Source organism: Protopterus annectens, chromosome 1.part2 (assembly GCF_019279795.1).
Source record: "Protopterus annectens isolate FY-2018-M chromosome 1.part2, PAN1.0, whole genome shotgun sequence".
Taxonomy (NCBI): domain Eukaryota; kingdom Metazoa; phylum Chordata; order Ceratodontiformes; family Protopteridae; genus Protopterus; species Protopterus annectens.
This window is the reverse complement of record NC_056727.1, coordinates 26,454,155-26,473,862: the sequence shown is the minus strand read 5'-3', so window position 1 is coordinate 26,473,862 and position 19,708 is coordinate 26,454,155. Positions and strand designations below refer to the sequence as shown.

The 19,708-nt window shown below is 37.7% G+C and overlaps 1 protein-coding gene across 18 annotated transcripts in view; it reads left to right on the top strand.

The window, feature by feature from the left end:
• NRXN1 (neurexin 1) overlaps positions 1-19,708 on the top strand; it is a 4,168,553-nt gene that overhangs the window by 3,671,262 nt on the left and 477,583 nt on the right. The window lies entirely within an intron of this gene.

Here is a 19,708-nt window from a genome sequence, read left to right as displayed (position 1 = left end):
AATACATCTGGAAGCAGAAAAAATGTATCCTACTTAAAATTCTTGCAATATGTATGTTGCTTTTCTAATGTCACTTGATGGATGGAAGTAATTTTGTTCAATAACAGTCCACATTATGCGAAAGGTATTACAAAGTACACTCTAGGGGGGCTGTTTCATAATTTCTACCCCTTCAGATTGCCTGCAGGGTGTGATTTCAACAAAACTCAAGGGTGCTGTGCTATTCAAGGATTTCAAATTTCTTGCTTTACAGCCTGAATCTCTCTCCATAAAATCACAGACAGAAAAAGCAGTGGGGAAGTAGAATGGACTGTAAAGGAAATCAATCATCAATATTGTTTTAGATTTAAATTCTGAATACAATGGTTTTGCAATTAGACTTTATGGACTTGTTCTGCTTTTTGTAGTTCATGAACTTGAACTGGTTTATCACTGTGAAGTAGAATAAACTAAAATACAGTGTTGTTTGAAAGTATGTGTGTGTGTGTGTGTGTGTGTGTGTGTGTGTGTGTGTGTGTGTGTGTGTGTGTGTGTGTGTGTGTGTGTGTGTGTGTGTGTGTGTGTTTGTGTGTGCCTGTGTGTTCAAGTTTGTTTGTGGGGAGAAATAGATGTAAATATTAAACACACAGCGTAAGTAAAATATTGATTATTATCAGATAGTAAGATTACCAGAATCACCCATGCAATGACCCTTTCATCCCTTCATTAGGTTCAACAACTAAGCAGAACATATTGTGCCCAAGACTGGTTACCCATGGTAGCTGCCTTGTCTATAAATCTGCAGGGTGATAATTGTAATGCCTGCTCACTGTACTAATGGCCAGATGTAAAAATGTGCATCTGAATGAAAATAGAAATAATTATTAATTTTTTCTATATTTTTTAAATTTTCCATATGTATTACAAGATTAAGTTAATAGGGATGACTTCATGATGCTGGAGAAGGGCGCATCTGCCACACACGTGTACTGCATGGAGTTTTGGGAATTGTCTCAAAGCAATGAGAAGGTTGGTTTGGGAGGTACGTGGAATTTCTCTCCTACCTTAGGGGTTGAGTTCAGTGGGACCTTTTACATAGAAAGGCTGTCGATGAAGTCTTGAGGTTCTACTTATATCCCGCAGTCCATTAAGAAAGGAACATAGTTGCGAGTCATCAACCTCTCAAAAAATAATTAAAAAACATATTCAAAGCACATGCTTCTATTAAAATTATTGTAGGTCTAATTATAACAGTTTAAGCTATGGCATATCTTATTTTTAGTTTTATGACTAAAAACCTAGATAGTATTAGTAGTTATTGCGTCAGGGAAGGGACTTGTTTGAGACTTTTAATGATAAAAACATACATCAGAATGACTAGTTGTCATCTGTTATGCTTACTAGCTCTTCTGAGTTATGCTACCTGCTTTTCCAGCCTCATTCTTGGTCTACCTATGGACAAGCAGTTTGACAGTAAGCAGGGTATTACCTTCCCAAGTTCAGAAAAAGACGAATCTTTTAAATGAGCCTTCTAGGATTTATCTGTCTCCTTTTTTGCCTCGTCTGATGATGGGTGATTCTGCTGTGGCTGTCTGACATTCCTCAGACCACCTGTCATCTTCCCCTAGTCCTCTTGGTGCAGCATTGGCAACAATCAGAGACAAGGAAGCTGACACATCCCCTGCAGTTCTACATAAGCCAAAGGCAGGCCAGGGGAAAACCATTTTTGGCACAGGCTGGGGAAGAGGTTGGTGAAGGAGTCTTCACTTTGCTGGAAGAGGATTTGGCAGCAGGGACAAGTGTACATAATATGCAAGCCACACTGGTGGTCTCTGTACTGACAAAAAACATTCAACATCCTGTCTCTATCCCTATAGATAGGAGTTATTTATTTGACTTTGCAAAATGGTTGACATCTGCCTTTCCCAAGCCAGATAAAATCTCAGGCAAGAAAAAGAAAGGGGTTAATTCCTGTTTTAAGAATAATTTCCAGTTAGAGGAAAAGTCTTCCAGGGAGATGGTTGTACCTCAGAGGATTCTACTCAGTCACAATTTTCTGACTCTGAAAACAAGTGTAGCTTCTGATTTCCTTACTGAAGAAATCTCTTTCACTAAGACTTTGTCAAATATGAGGTTGTTTTTTCATAGTGGGAGCAAAGTGAAACCAATATTATACTAAAATTGTATTATGACTTAATACAATTACATATGCCTAAAGCTACACCTATTCCTCTTAATTTGCCTGCCATAGCAAATGTAAGTATATACATGATGGACAGTCTTTGGCCTGCAAGAGGTGCAGTAAGTTATATAAGGTATCCCAGGCATACAAGCGTCTACTTTCTAATCCGAAGCCAAACCCAGTGTTCATTTTACTGTCTCTAAATCTGCTGCTGCAAATGCAGGCTACTAATTTCAATGCCTATTGTTTTACCCTGATAAAAAGGGGAAAACAATAGACAGGTAGGGAGTAAAATTCATCCTTTGAATACTTTTACTTTCCGTATTTTAAATTGCCAAGCCCATATGTTAAACTACTTGCTGGTATTGATTGTGAATATACAGAAGTCTTTGGCCAGTCTTCTCTCTTCTGAGGAAAAGCATTCTTTAATTGATTCTGTGACAGCTGTTTCTCAGAGGATATTTTAAAGTATGCATATGAGACAAGTGATTCTGCTTCCAGGGCAACCACTTCTGGATCAATTTTGTGAAGACTTGCATGGCTTTATTTTCAAAACCTCTTTCATAAAGTCAAATCAGAGCTTTTTAACATTTTCTTTATATAAAAATGTTGTCTTTCTGCAGCAGAAATGCTTAAAAAGTGTGAGGTAAAGGGAAAACTGATGCAATGACTGACAGCTTTTTCAACCATCTTTTTTTAAACCTAACAAAAGTTTTGCCTCGATCATAGCCCCCTCCCCAACAAATGGCTTAAATAGCTATGGGACAATAATTCAAGAAAGGTACTCTTAGGAATGTGAAACCTCCCTCCTTTCCAGGGGATCCCTCCTGCCCAGAGAACCTGATTGCTCTATTTCTCCCAATTTTGCACAACATGCAGTCAGCGAATAAAAGAACCAGTCCCTTTAAATCTACAAGGCAAATATTACTATGCAATAATTTTCTATTTCCTAAACCAAAAGGTTCTTTGAGGCAAGTACTAGATCTTTCAGCTCTAAACTTCCGTGTCCAGATTCCCAGGCTCAAGATGTTATCACTTCAAAAAAAGTTGACTGCAGAGACCAGGGTATATACATTTTTTTTCAACAATTATATTATTTTTACTGACTTTTTCTATCTATCAAGACTTTCTAACAAGGATGCTTCTTGGACCTGACCATGGGAAAAGCCTTTCACCACCCATGCAAAGTACAAATGTTCCAGCATACTTTCCTGCATTTTTCCAGCATAAACCAGGCATCAGCACAGGTGTTTCTCAGGATTCTGGGGTACATAGCATTGATGATACTCGTGTTTCCTTTGCAAGAGCACACAGGAGGACAATGCTGTGCTACTTTAGATCAGTCTGGCCTCAGTACTTAAGCATTTTGGCTTTTCAGTTTCCAGTTTTAGGATTTGTAAGGTGGGAAAATCATGTATGGGTAGACCAAATTGTCTGAAATTCAGATTTTGTATCCTCCCTTTTGACCACCACCTGCCTGTTCCCAGTTACTAGCCACAGATGATTCATGCCTGAAATGATGCAGTGTATCTAACTGGTTAGAAGTGCGAACAGTGTGAATCCTGTAGACAGACAGAAGAACATAAGTGTAATAGAGGAATTGGCTGCTATCGCTGCTGTGAAGACCTTAAATCATCTCTGGTCCCTAGGACCTCTGCTAGTGTTCACAAAAATACAACACTTATGTGGAACATAAACAAACAAAAAGGCACCAGATCCCACTGCCTTTTCAGACTGGTAGTAATGGACTGGCAGGTAGCAATTCAACTCAGATTCACTCCTCAGGCTGCACACATTCCACCAAACAACAAAACCTTACTGCAGACTAGTTCATCAGGACCAAGATTCACTCCCACACATGGAAATTTCATCTCTGAGTCTTCCAAAATCTGATCCACCTGTGCAGAACACATCAAATTGATCTGTTAGCCTAGCTTTAGAACAGACACCTAGAGAAATTTTGTTCCATGACTCCTTGCAGTCAGACTTGGAATACAGATGCTTTTTCATTCCCATGGATGATAATCTTCTTGTATGCTTTTCCATGCTTTCCATTAATTGCCAAGCTTCTTCAAAAATGCAGAAAGTCTCCACAAAAAATTGTGGGGGTGACTCTTTTCTGACCAAGACAAAAGTGGTTCTGCCTTCCCTTCTCTACTATCTGTAGAAATGCAATTACAACATGCTTCCTGACAGACAGTATTTACTCACTCAAGATGGACAGTTTGATAACCCCAGTCTGGAAAACCTTTAACTGTCTGGGTGATACAATTTTGATACCATTAAGCACCTTTTTTCTGAGGATGTCCAGCAGGTACAGAATAAGGGCAGAAAATATCCTAGTATGAAAACATTTATGTGTATGTAGAAAAGATTTTCTAGCTGGCCAATCAACGAACCAGGATCCTTTGCATGCCCAGATGGCTCTAGGTCTTGATTATTTGTGTGAGTTACTGTACAATGGTTTGTCATGCTTTTCTAGCAAGGTATATTTGTCAGCAATTTCTGATTAACTGCCCTTTGATCCCTGCTTTCCAACATTGTCCAAGTAAAATAGTTTTTGAAAGGGGTTATACTTATCTACCCACTTTGGAAACAGGTATATTGTCCTTGGGATCTCAATTTTGTGCTTGAAAATCTTACTGAGGCTTCATTTGAACCAGCACATGAGGCTGAATTGAGGTTTTTAACATGGAAGGTGCTATTATTTATTGCTCTGACCTCTGCAACATGAAAATCTGAGTTGCAAACACTTATGGTAAGTTACCCCTACCTCATTTTTCACAACAACAGAATTTCTTTGAGAACTAATCCTACATTTATGTCTGACGTCATTTCAGAATTTACTTCAAGTTGGACTATTCATCTCTCAGTCTTTATTTCTGAATCAAAGAACAAGAGAGAAATGATGTTTCACTCTCTCAATATAAACAGAAGGGTCTGACATGACCTAGGAAAAATAAACCCTTTATGAAAGCTAACTAGCTGTTTGACCCTAAGAAGGGAAGAAAAAAGGAAAACCAGTGTCAAAGTTGACTATTTCTACTTGTTTGCGTCATGTTATTATATTTTGTTATGCTCACCACAAAAAACACTTCCAAGCAGGGTTACAGCTCATTCACCAAGAGCATTAGTTTCTTCTGTGGCTGTTGGGAAAGAGAAATATAAGAAATATTCTAGAAGCAGCAACTTGGTCCTCTGTACATACCTTTTTACAAACAGGAATTAATTTCAAGATCCTGAACAGACTTTACTAAGACCATATTTCAGGGTCTCCTGGAGTCTTTTTTACTGGCCTCCTCTCATTTTTTCTACTCATACCTAAGCTCTAGGAATCCACCCATAAAGCTTATGCTGTTGCAGTGGTGCTACATTTGTTAACATAGTACACCTGTGGCTGCTGCAGTGGTGATACATGCATTACCATAGTACACCTGTGGCAGCTGCAGTGGTGCTACATTCATTAGCATAGTGCACCTGTGGCTGTTACAGTGGCAATACATTCATTAATATAGCACACCTGTGGCTGCTCCAGTGGTGCTACATTCATTAACATAGTACACCAGTGGCTGCTGCAGTGGTGGTACATTCATTAACATAGTACACCTGTGGCAGCTGCAGTGGTGCTACATTCATTAGCATAGTGCACCTGTGGCTGTTACAGTGGCAATACATTCATTAACATAGCACACCTGTGGCTGCTCCAGTGGTGCTACATTCATTAACATAGTACACCAGTGGCTGCTGCAGTGGTGGTACATTCATTAACATAGTACACCTGTGGTTGTTGCAGTGGTGCTACATTCATTAACATAGTCCACTTGTGTAAGTAGACTTACCATAGCAAGACACATTCTAATGAACCACTGTTTCAGTAGCCATCCCTCCTCCAGCACCTTTGTCCTGATGTTTGTATACTGTGTTGCCAAAGCCTGGTTATTTTCATTCTTATGTGTATAACTTGTATTATTATTCTCTTTCTTAGAACATATACTCAGGGCTTCTCCCTCCTTCTAGGTAAAACATGCTTTAAATGCTTCCCTGGCCTTTTATATGGAGTACTCCCCTCACTCCAGGCAGGTGGATCACGTGCAAGGCACCCAAAGATTTCAGATGCTGGCCAGTGCAAGGAGGAAGTAAACCCATATAGCTTAATCTACTGACATGATTATCCATTAGAATATCTACTGTTATGGTAAGTTTACTTACACAGCTCTACTTTCCTTGATTATGTACACCCCACAGCAGACAATGTTTTGAGATAAATACTTTACACTCACATACATACACACACACATACACACATGTGATTCTGTCATCGTAGCATTGCACATAATGCAGCATTTGTTTATTCCCATAAATCAAAACCTGAAGTGTTTTTGGTAGTGTTCTCACAGGGTAATACAGTCTAGAGCAGCACATTCAAGCATTACAAAGGACTTAAGAGTGGATACATACTTATCTTCAATTTAGAATTTTGGACCAGCTGTCTACTAGCTGACTTTAAGCAGACTTGTGAATAAACTTTCTTCTGCAGATGGATTGTATTCAGGAAAACCTGTATCAAAGAGGTCTGTCTCTCCCTCTGCACACACAAACATGCACATACACAAGCGAGCACACACACACATACACACACACATACACACACACACACATACACACACACACACACACACACACACACACACACACACAAGAGCACGCACACTCCATATATGCAAATAAAAAGGTAAAAAGCAACAAAAAACTGTATCTGGAACACACAGCAGGTATCAGAATGACAAAAATCACTGTAAATTATTTATTGAAGGAATAAGTGCTTTCACGGTAAACTCCAACGTCTGATATTCGTCTGATAATTAATGAAATAAAACCTTCTTCCTTAAATAGAATCAGCAGACTAATTAGTAACATCGGTCCACTCCTACTTAAAACAGACATAGCAACAGTAACGTCCACATTCAAAGCATATAAAAATATATGTACAAATAAATCGTACAACTATAAAAATATATGCATCTAACATCACACATTAATAAACATAAACATTTTTTTCTTACATAATAAAAACACATAACAACATCCTTCCTATCTAGACAATCTCCTTGATTTTAGAACAGGTTTAATCGGGACTTGGCCATTCAAGCCCTTCCCTTTATGGGATTGCATTCTTAAGATCCACTGTAGTTCAGCACTTTCAGGATGATTTTTAATATCCCCCATTCTTAAAGATTCATAGACCCTATCAATAACCCAGAACATAAATCTATGATGTTCACCTTCAGTCATGACATGTTTTGTTAATGCATTATTCTCATATTACATTTTTGTAGATTAGAGGTGTTCCCTTATTCTATCTCTAATTCTGTGATTGCCCTTCCTTATGTAAAATTCTTATTATGTAAGAAAAAATGTTTATGTTTATTAGTGTGATGTTAGATGCATACATTTTTATAGTTATATGATTTATTTGTACATATATTTTTATATGCTTTGAATGTGGAAGTTACTGTTGCTATGTCTGTTTTAAGTAGGGGCTGACCAATGTTACTGATTGGTCTGTTGATACTATTTATGGAAGAAGGTTTTATTTCATTAATTATCTGACTAAGCGGTGTTGGAGTTTGCCGTGAAAGCGCTTATTCCTTCAATAAATAATTTACATTGATTTCTGTCTTTCTGATACCTGCTGTGTGTTCCAGATACAGTTTTTTGTTGCTTGGACTTATATTTCTGCTTGTATCTGGATTTGCTCGTGTACTCGGTAGCTGGTCTTTTGTGGTTCAATATATATTTTTTTATATTGGCTTGAGAGCATGGCGGAATGAGTTGTCAATGACATGGATCATCAGGATTTGGGAAATAAAGTTAATAGACTGGCAAAGTTTCTTGCAAATGATGAAAATCCACTTCTCAATTCACCCTTTATTGGTACACAGTCAGCAGATGGTGGTGTTGTGGAGGGTAATAGGATGGTTCGTTTGAAACTTCGCGCCATTGAGAATGACCTGTTCCACTTGAAATGCCTCCAGCATCAACGTTTTCATATGGAGGCAAGTTTAAAACATAGCATCGTACCAACTGGATTGAGAGTCCTAACCATGCCGACCTACGGAAATCAGTGCCTTGAGCTCCTGGCAAAATGGCAGAAACTCAACTTAGATGTAAGTTTTGCCTACATTCAGTTACTTGTTGAGTTTTTTAAGCCAGTAGAGCTTGAGTTGCTTGATACAATCAAAAAACAACAGTATGAGTTATATGAGACTGGGTCCGCTGATATAGTGGATGTGCGAATGTGTGAAATTATCGACAATATAGCTTTTTATGAAAAGAGATTGTTAGCACAGAAAAGAAAGAAATTGGAATGTGATTTGAAAGATTTTGAACAGGGACATGCATTTTTGTGGCCTAGGCAAATGGACAGTGTCAATCAAACTGATAATATGACTTCTATTTACACCACTCCGAGAGGGGACAAGAATATCCCCTTAGGGAAACAAGTGATTAGAAAAAAAATATGTTCTAACGTGACTGAACCTGTAATAGAACTAAATAGAGAAAACAGACTAGGAAGACAGTTTTTTTCCTGCCTGCCTCTGCCAATATGATCGGGGAATACCGTGTCACCATATCAAACACAAGGGAGAAAGAAAATGAAACAACCTTTGGAGTCAGGGGGAAACAGGACTATAAAGAGGATGTGGCAGAATGTGAACAATCTATAGTTTATAATCTTTCTAATAGAGTTCTGTCTACTGCTGAGCTATTGTTATTGGAGAAAGATCTTTCCTTTATCCCTGCTGGTAGAGCAGATGAAGTGAATACTTTAATAGATGTGAGACTTTTTAGCAGGAATTTGATGTTGAAATTATTTTTTTCCTGACAATGCTGGGAATCAGGACTGTATTTTTAAGAAACCTAGTAGTTTTATCCCTCAGAATCATCCTTTGGTACAAGCCTTTGTTAGGCTTTGTGAGATGATATTAGGACTATTTTTGGTAATAATATGAGACTCTGCAACTTCAGTAACTTGTCTGTCAATGAGAGAGATGCATTCTAGCATTAATGAATGATTCTAGTATAGTTATTCGTCCTGCCGATAAAGGTGAGGCAGTTGTGGTAATGAAGAAAAATTTCTATTTTGATTGTATTACTACGATGTTGAGTGATGTTTCTACCTATGCCGGGGTGAGTATAGAGGGAATATAGTGTATTATTTCATGTGTGCATAATATTATACATGATTGCTTTTTGAATGATTGCATTGATGCTGATATGGCAGAGTACTTAACTGTTGAGCTACCATGTGTTCTGACCTTCCATGGTTTGCCAAAAATCCATAAGGATCCTGTGACCCCTCCCTTCAGTCCAATAGTGGCTGGTGCTGGATGGGTGACGGAACTGTTCTCAATTTTTATTGAGAAGAAGTTAAGACCAGTCTTAAATACTTCTGGTGTGGTCCTACGGGACTCAAAGCACTTTTTACAGAATTTATACATGCATGTTCAGTGGAATAGTATATCATTGGAATGTATGATGGTAATGATGGATGTTCAGTCCTTGTTCACCGTCATACCTAATGATGTAGGGATTGATTTTGTAGGTAGATATCTGCATTTCCACAGTAATTATGATGGTACATACATAGACTTGATTTGCCTTCTGATTGAGGTCATTCTTGAGAATAATGCATTCATTTTTGATGGGAATTATTATGTTCAGACCTCTGGCGTTGCTATGGGCACTTCTTGTGCCAATAGCTATGCCAATATGGTCATGGCACAATGGGAGGGCATGTTTGTCTTTGATGGGCATGAGTTTTTGAGCTATATTCGCTTTTATAATCATTTTGTGAATGACATTTATATGCTGTGTAGTGGGAGTAAGGATGACTTAGATAAATTTGTAGAATACCTGCATGGAACCACAAGATTTTTGAATTTTTTTGTTAAGCATTCAGCATCCACTATTGATTTTTTGGATGTTACAGTGGACAGATTTGTAGATGGATCCTTTAGTACACACTTGTTTAGAAAAGAATGCTATAGGAATTCACTCCTGCATCAGGCAAATATGCATCCACCCCATATCTTTCATAACATTGTTAAGGGGCAGGGGATGAGAGTATCCCGACGTAATGCTAAAGACTCAGGGTTTGATGAGGAGATGAAAAACTTGAAGAAGCAATTTAGCAGGAGAGATTATAGGAAAAGAGAGGTCAAACTGGGGGTGCATGCCAGTACTGAATTGAGATCTAGTAGGACAAAGCCATATTTTGGGATGGATAGTGACATAAGAGGACCTAGGAAGGAGAATATATATCCATTGACTATCCCTGTACAATACAGTAATGACACAAATGCTATTGCTGAAGTATTTCATAAGCATTGGCCTATACTCCTTACTGATGATAAGATCAGAGGAGTGGTGGGGGATAGACCTAGGTTTAGGTATAAGAATAAGAAGAATCTTAAGCAGTTATTGTGCTATCCAGATAAATGCAAGAGTACTGATGTGAGTCATCTTCCTCGAGCCACCACTCCTTGTGGTAGCTGTAACTATTGTGTCTATATTGAGACTGATACTAGCTTCATTAGTCCAAATGATGAACGGAGGTTCCACTTTAGAGTACAGGTGAATTGTAACACCAAGGATGTAATTTATCTGGCCCATTGTGTTGAATGCTCTGCATTTTACATAGGGAAGTGCAAATGTATAATTAGAGATAGAATAATGGAACACCTAGACTCTATAAATATTAAATATGAGAATAATGCATGAGCAAAACATGTCATGACTTAAGGTGAACATCATAGATTTAATTTCCGGGTTATTGATAGGGTCTATGAATCTTTAAGAATGGGGGATATTAGAAATCATACTGAAAGGGCTGAACTAAAGTGGATCTTGAAAATGCAGTCCCATAAAGGGAAGGGCCTGAATGGCCAAGTCCAGATTAAACCTGTTCAAAAATCAAGGAGATTGTTTAGATAGGAAGGATGTTGTTATGTGTTTTTATTATGTAAGAAAAAATGTTTATGTTTATTAATGTGTGATGTTAGATGCATACATTTTCATAGCTGTACAATTTATTTGCACATATATTTTTATATGCTTTGAATGTGGACGTTACTGTTGCTATGTTTGTTTTAAGTAGGGGCGGACCGATGTTACTGATTGGTCTGTTGATACTATTTAAGGAAAAAGGTTTTATTTCATTAATCATCTGACGAGGCAGTGTTGGAGTTTACCATGAAAGCGCTTATTCCTTCAATAAATAATTTATAGTGATTTTTGTCTTTCTGAAACTTGCTATGTGTTCCAGATACAGTTTTTTGTTGCTTGGATTTATATTTCTGCTTGTATCTGGATTTGCTCGAGTACTCGGTAGCTGGTCTTTCGTGGTTCAAAAAGGTACAGATGTATATACAAACTATTTGTATGAGAGGTATATTTTCATTTTGATAGAAAGAAGAAATCTGTACAGAATGCTGCTTTGAAACTTTAGAATAGATAGTGGTAGCTGTTTCATCTTTGATGGTTTACAGCTGTGCAAATGAGGGTAACATTCCATTTGTCTTTGTTTTAGTAGTGTTATGAATCTGATGACTATTCAGATTGGTAAAGTATTAAGAAAATGTAGGGGCAGAGCAATGAGAGATTTCCAGTGTGCCTCCATAATCAGACTGTAGACCCTGTGATGTGTATTACTTTTGGCTAGATTCAGATTACAGTTGTAATACTGTATTTATAACTTTGAGTTCACAGTCTTACACAGTAGAGAAAATGTTTTACTCCTTCACACCAGCAATTGATGTATTTTCTTTATTTCACTTACCTTGAAATATTAACTGTTTTAGATTCAAAAAAATTAATTTATATTCTATAATATCTATTTTTATATATATATATATATATATATATATATATATATATATATATATATATATATATATAGGTCTCACAAGAGATAACTGGCTAGGCTTAAAATGGCTTACAAGAGCAGTTAGCTTAGTACTAATCTATGAATCTATCTATGAACCTATACACTGGGTGCTGAGCAAAGTATACAAAGTGATGAAGGCAGAAGGTGAATTTCTGAAAAAGAGGGCTTCAAAAAAAGGAACGAATCTCTAAGTGGAGAAAAAAGATGTTATACAGTGACTGAGTGGTCTTAAGATGCTCTTAAAGGACAAAAAGGATGTGTCGAGCAAATAAATCTAACCGTGATGCTATCCATAGCAGGAAGATAACTGAGCTGTTGCTATCAATTCAAAGTCAAGAGAACAATAACACAAAAAGAAACAGAGAGAGAGACTGAGATTGTGGGTGAGATGACTGTTTTAAATTTCATTAGATGCAAAATGACTTCAGCTGTTTTTTGAACTACATACTGCCTTATGTCAAGTTCAGAATTACCTGAATAATCAGTAATTAATGCCAGGGTAGTATGTGTGTGAAGCTTTATTTATTTATTTATTTAATTATTTGCCATTTGTTAACCTGGTTGGTCTGGCTGGGTAGGTTCCCTTTTTCAGCAAAGACCCGTGGAGAAAAGCTCCCCAGTGTACATTTTACAATTAGTTACATATGTCAAATGTCCACAGTACACATTAAACTATCGGTTACTAACTTTATTTGCAAATGTGATTTACAAAAGTTTACAAATTTGATAAGAGTATGCAAAAAGGAAGAAGAGTATAGATATTGAGCAAAAGACGTAAAGAGAGAAATCTTGGTTGTGTTAGCCTTTCTTGAGAAGGTATATTTACTGATTAATATAAAAACATAAGCTGTTGCCTATAGTTGAATATGGCTGTTAGATGGGAGAATGAAAGAAGAGAGAGGAAGGGGAGGAGGGAAGGCCAGTCATTCTAGTAACATAGAGTCAAGGCCTGAAAGGAGAGGTTGGGAAAATGAAGGGAAAGATGAGGGTGGGAGTTACAAAGGTACAGAGAAAGGAGGTGGAAAAGTTTACAGTTTGGTGAGTGAGGTATAAGAGATGGAAACAGGGGTATTATAGGTATGGATGGCAGGAGAGGGTAGCAAGGGAGGGTAGCATAGGTATATTTAATTCTTTAAGGACAGTTTTGTGCAAATGATTTACTCTCACCGTTTGACCCATGGATGTTTGGAGTGTTTTGAATGTGTTTTGATCCACTGATATAATAGATGCAAACTGAATGAGTGCTGCCTTAAATCAATGATGGGACTGAAATGAATTACATACAACGTGCAATGACCAATACTGCTTAAAAAAACATACATAGAAGAAAAGATCCACTATTAAGTCCTAGGAAATTAAATTTATTAGTAGAAAAATGGAAACCAGCAACAGTGCATTGAACACCATTAGATCCACTGTTCAGTTGGCTTTTTATAAGTAACTTGGTCATGTATATTTGTAATGTGAGATTATTTATTTGTTATTCTCTAGAGAAGGCAGTTAGTGTAATATTAATTTTAAACTGCTTTAGTGTTTGTAAGCTTTCAGTTCAACTGTTGTAATCTAACAAGAAATATTCTGGTTTGCCTCGTTTCATGGTTTATTTAGAGTTATGGAGCACTGAATACCATCCAGATGAACTGAGTTTGAATAGTGTTTCACTCTGTGGGTAAGCTAGCCAGGGTGGGGTTGGATTCAGGGGCATATAGTTCTACCAGTATTTTGCATTGCTGAATCCTGCTGAACACAGAGAAAAGCATGTAGTGCTTGTACAAGTGGCATGGGCTGAGATGCTGCCAATCTACTCAGTCAATGATTCTTCTAATGTGAGCTGCTTTGTAGGGAGGGCATGCACAGGAGTATGCATCATTTACATTGCCCATAGAACTAGAGGACTGCAGGGTTGCTGCCATTAGTGAGTTTCCACATCAGCTGCTAAGGGTTATAAGGTTAAATCCATAAGTGCAGAAAACTCTCATAGCTGTCCGAATGATGCTCTATATCAGTTGACTTTCAGCTACGGCACCAAGAGTGAAATTGCACAGCATCATGCAGTCTGCCTGATTTTATCCTATTTCTCTGTTGCATACTGCTTTTGATCTCTGTGAGATACTCATCGAAAACATCTTGATTAGCTTTTATGGGCCTTAACAGGAGACTGCTATACAGCCCTGCACATTACTCATCCCTCTCCATAAAAAAACACAACCCATACCACCCTCTAACACAGCCTCCTGCATCCTGCATAACTTATTTGTCACCAAAATCTCCCATTCCATTTCTTTTCTGATCCTCCCACCTCCCTTTTCCTCATTTTATGATCTTGGGCAAATAAGATATCTACATGTTCATTTGTATTCTTTGTGAGAACCCACACCTTCTAAACAGCATTATTTATTGGCCCAACTCTCAGCACTGCATATCCTAAATTTCACACTCTCCATTCCCACCCACCAACCCACTTGGCAATTTCCTGAATCTAAACTCAAATAAACCATGAGTGTTTCTTCTAGATGTACTAAAACTTGCTCTGCCTACCGACCAGCAGCTGCAGATTGCTGTCACTGAAAGTTTTTCTGACTAAAATGATAATTGACTGCATCACACCCTGCATCCAATATATTCATTATCACCTCACTGCTTTCTCCCTTTTGAAAAGGTTTCCTATAAGCAGCCTTCATATCCCTTTTCGTCTTTATAGTATCATAGTACAATGCTAGGCTGTCAGCACAGTCGGGGTCCTTTTAAGTCTATCCATGCTTTCCAATAAAATTTGATAGGTATTAGTTCCCACTGATTTTGTGGGGGTATAGCATTTGCAAACTTTCTATCTCTTATAGAGACATAGGTGCTAGACCAAGGGTAATATTTACAGATCACTGCTAAACCATGGGGTATGTTTACAGATCCCCATCCACCTTTTCACGTTTGTCTTGAATAAGTGCAGGGATGAACTCTGCTTTACATGGGGGAGCCTCTGAGACAACTTTCTCTTCCTCCAGTTTGGTGTTTTTATGTTGCAGACAAGGTTTAGCTCCCTGGATCAAGTATTCCTAATCCTATTTGTTTTACACATATGCAGCAGTTAAATTAGGGCTGGATCAGAGGATGCTTTGTAAGACTGGCATACATCACCTCACAGCAGCCTGTATAAGCCCAAATCTAAGGATAAGACTTTGAGGTGGTCTGCAAAGAACATGTTTTCTACAAAATGTATATTTTTTGTGAGGAATATATAGGGATGCTCCAGTTCTTGCATATGCTTGGTCAGAGACATACAGGGGAATCATGCTAAATGATTAATCTTATAAGAGCAGAGTACAACAGAAGAATGGCATGTTTGCATCTAGATGCCATGCCTCTGCTTATAAACTGTGCAAAACAGAATAACTTCCTTGTTATAGTAGACACATGATGGTCAAATACAAAATCACTGTCTATGCATCTTCCTCCTCTCTTCCTCAAGATCACCTGCATTGCAGTTCCAACCAAGTATGAGTCCCACCGTGGCCAGGAACGCATCATTTTACCAAAGATAGCCCTGCAGTATATGGCTGCATAAATATACAGGGCTCTGAACTTGTGCACCTAACTGTTGGTGTACAATTATACAGACAGATGAAAACTATTGAAACATTACCTGGCACTATAAGCAGATTGAACATCTAACTGTCCTCGATATTACATGACCACTATCTAAAATGCATGACACCCCAATTACATACAGTCTTACAAAACAGCACTCCCTTGAACATCTTCTGTAAACTGCAGCCATTTGCCATAACCTCCTCCCCACTTTTAGATACATTACTGCACACCAAAACTTATTACCATAAAAACAACTGTAACCAAATAATTATACAAAATGATTAATCATATTCTTTAAAGTCCATTAGAGTATTCTAACCTGGCAACATAGTTGCACCCCCACTTTGCCCAGAATGGGTATCCATTATTGTGTGTTTCATGCCCTTGCCCCTTGAGGCAGACTACACAGTCTAAGCCCAAAGAAAGTAACAACGGTCTACGAGGTGCAGCATTTAAGTCCCAATGATAATGATCACAGTGATGTAAAGCACACACAGGGAATGTTCTGGTAAAAAGCACAGAAAACAATTATAGCACTGACTGCCCTCAACATGACTTCAGTTCTTGACCCAATTAGATTATATAGTTATTACATAGTAAACCTTCAAGCACTCTTCATCATATCTGGTTTATGTTAGGAATTTCAAACAAATGCCACCACCATTCAAGAGTATCTGCATAATTCTAATTTGACATTTTTTTTTTACCACTAGATATCCCTCACATCCTGCCATGGGTTATTATTTTATTTTTATCACTGTCTAGTTAAGCCACCAATTGTGATCCTTTCGGCTGAGCGAAATGCTATGCTTTTATGCATTTGGTCATGTAAACAATGAAGTGCACAGAGCATACAAAATAAGAACAAATAATAGCATCACTTGCATTCAAATTGCTAGAACACCATGTACTGCAAGTACTGGTTGAACAAGCTGTATTTTTCTGATCCATTCAGTAAATGAGACATTCCATAGCTGTTACCACACTTGATCCTCATGTCGATTAATGCTATTATTGGTGTCAGGCCATCCTCCATAAGAACCTGCCTGTCTGCCATTCTTCCTCCAGGAAGCTGAAATCCACCCTACTGCCCCAGTATCTTGATTCCTGCTGTCTGCCTTTCAACACTGAATGATTTCTTACAGGATACCCTAGTACAAAACCTTGTACCAGTTTTATATTTCCTTTTTAGGCTTATAATGGCTCTTTCTGTCTGCCTCCAGGTTCCCCATTTTACTTTTGTTGTTATTGTTGTTGCTAGCTAACTTCTACCCTCGTATCCCTCCATATCTCATGCCTGAAACTGAAAATTGATAGCATAAACCATCTCCAGAAGGTGCATCTTTTGTCTGCCACAAATTACCTGTTCTTGTTAAGACCACCCTGTGCAGCCTACCCACTTCTTCAAATTTCTGTCATAACCCACTGAATTCTGATAAAGTAGATTGTGCCTGGGCAGAGTTCCCAATCTACATGTACATCTTGTTTCCAACTTGATTGTGGGGGTCAATTCATATAGATTAGCTCTCAGTGTAAGTGACTGACTTTGGTGTAAGCCTGTCCTGATTCTGAAAGACCTGCTCTTAGCGTAAGTGACTTACCTTGGTGTATAGCCTAGCTATAAACAAGCTTAATATGAGGACCAGAGTCTAAATGACCTGGCCTCAGTATAAGTAACTTACTTCAGTATATAACCTAGCTATAAAACAGGCTTACTATGAGAACCTGACTTGCTCATAGTGTATCATCCTGAGTCTGAAAGACTTGTTGTTAGTATCAGTAACTTACTTCTGTGGAAGGCTTATCTATAAACAGGCTTACACCAGGGCCCAGATTCTAAATGACCTCTCACTGTAATTGACCTTTCTTCAAGCATCCACAGGTCAGGCAGCAAGAGTAAATCCTTTTCATGTCTTTTGGAATCGGGGACCTGCACTCTCCCCTTCTATATGAATGAAGAGACACTTTTTACACAACCACCATCCAAGAAAACAGGCAAAGCAATAAAGTGTTACAGTTTTTTTTTTATTTTCTTTTATTAATTTCAGTGAAGGTGTGCAAGAAATTAGTGAAGGTGTGCAAGAATCCGTGGTGGTGGTGCTGCGGTAGCGTTGTCGTCTCACAGTAAGATGCTGTCCGGTTCGATTCTCAGCTAGAGCATCTTCTGCGTGGAGACATACGTGAATGGGCGTACCTTCGTTGAAGGTTGTGCATCAAGGCTGGCAACTTGGCACGTAACAATTAACTGCCAATCATTAACAGACCGGAGTTCCGCTGTGGCGGCCCCTAACCGGGAAAAGCCGAAAGACACAACAAGTGAAGGTGTGCAAGGATAAGAATGGCCAGCTAGGGTGAAAAAACTGAACAAGTGGAAAAACTCCAATGAAATTTGGAAATAAAATAGATACAGAAGACTAATCAAAATGACAAAAAAAAATCTATATTAAATCTGGTAGCCTTGGAGAGTATAAAATATCTGTAGCTGAGCATGGCAGCAGAGACGCCATCATTTTGTTATTACTAGTACCAATTACAGCACTAGTAGTATGTATTTGCTTAACATCACACCCAATTTTTGCTCAGGTAGATGAGAGAAATATTGTTTCCCTCTTTTCTTAAGGATTCTCATTCCTTGCATTTCCTGAATTTTGTCAAGTTTTTTTTTTTTTACTTTCACATCCCTGTTGGCAAGAATATGTTTATTTTAACTGCAATCATTTGCTTACTTGCTTTTTGATGATGTCATCAACAATTGACTGGGTTCTAAGACATAAAAAGCTAAGCAACATTTTTGTAATATAAACTAGTAAGGACAACGGAAACTTGTAGCACCAGAGTTAACTTGAGTCTAAATTAAACGTCATTCAGTAGTAACTTCTGTCACATCAGTTCAAGTTAATGGCTTGATATAAGAACGTGCTTAGTTAGCACTGTTCTTCTCTCTATAATATAGTTAAAAAGCATAGTGCACAAATATTCTTTAGTTTGTCGTTATTATTCATTGTGCAAGCTGAGTTTGAATTAATTTTTTTCAGTCATTACGTGGAACAAGGACAAATGTAAATATGTATGTAGTTTATCACAGACAATTAACCAGCAAGTTGTTTTAAAAGGAGAAAGGAAATAGAGACCGTAAACTGCGGTCAGAAATGACCACTGTAGATGCAAGGCAGACATCTTCCACAATGAAACCACATATTGTGTAGTGTTACCACCATAGGGGCCTAATCTCATATTAAACACATCAAGTATGGCAGGGTGGGAGGATGGCATAATGGTTAAGGTGTTTACATTACAAACAAAAGATGCAAGGTTTGATTCTCACATGAGGTAACTAGCTAGGCTTAAAGTTGCCCACAAGGACAGTTAGCCTAGTACTAATCTATGAACCTATGTAAGTAATAATAGCTAATGCTCATAGTTAATATACATTATACATTTAGTTATTGCCCTCTTATTTCTGCCAACTATTTTACTACTGTGTTTCATTACTATTCTGTTTCATATCCTTTATTATATCTTCTGTCCTATTATATCTCATATCTTCTTCAGTTAACTTGTTTCACAGCTAAACTAGTTCTCAGCTATAACATACCATCAGTGTTCCTCATGAGTACATTCCCTTCAACTAGTCTATACTTGAACATCTACTATTACTGCACTCGCTTAGCATTTTAGTTTAATTTAATGTTTCAAATTATATAGCATATTGTTTTTCTGTTTCATGCATACTCTAATCTGTTAAGTTGTGCCACTTTATCATACTGTTATTTTGCTGTCTTAAGCATATTATAACATATTAAGACACACCACTGGTTTATTTATTAAGCTCTCTGTTTGACTGCACTGTTTGCTTGTTTATATATTAGTATCTGTCAGGTGAGGTTTTCTTCAGGCGCCTATGTTAAACATTTGTTGTAAAGACCATACGAACTTACCTGGTAATCAAATGTAAAAAAATAAATAAATAGATAAAATAAATAGTACAGAGTAATGTGGACCGTGTTTGG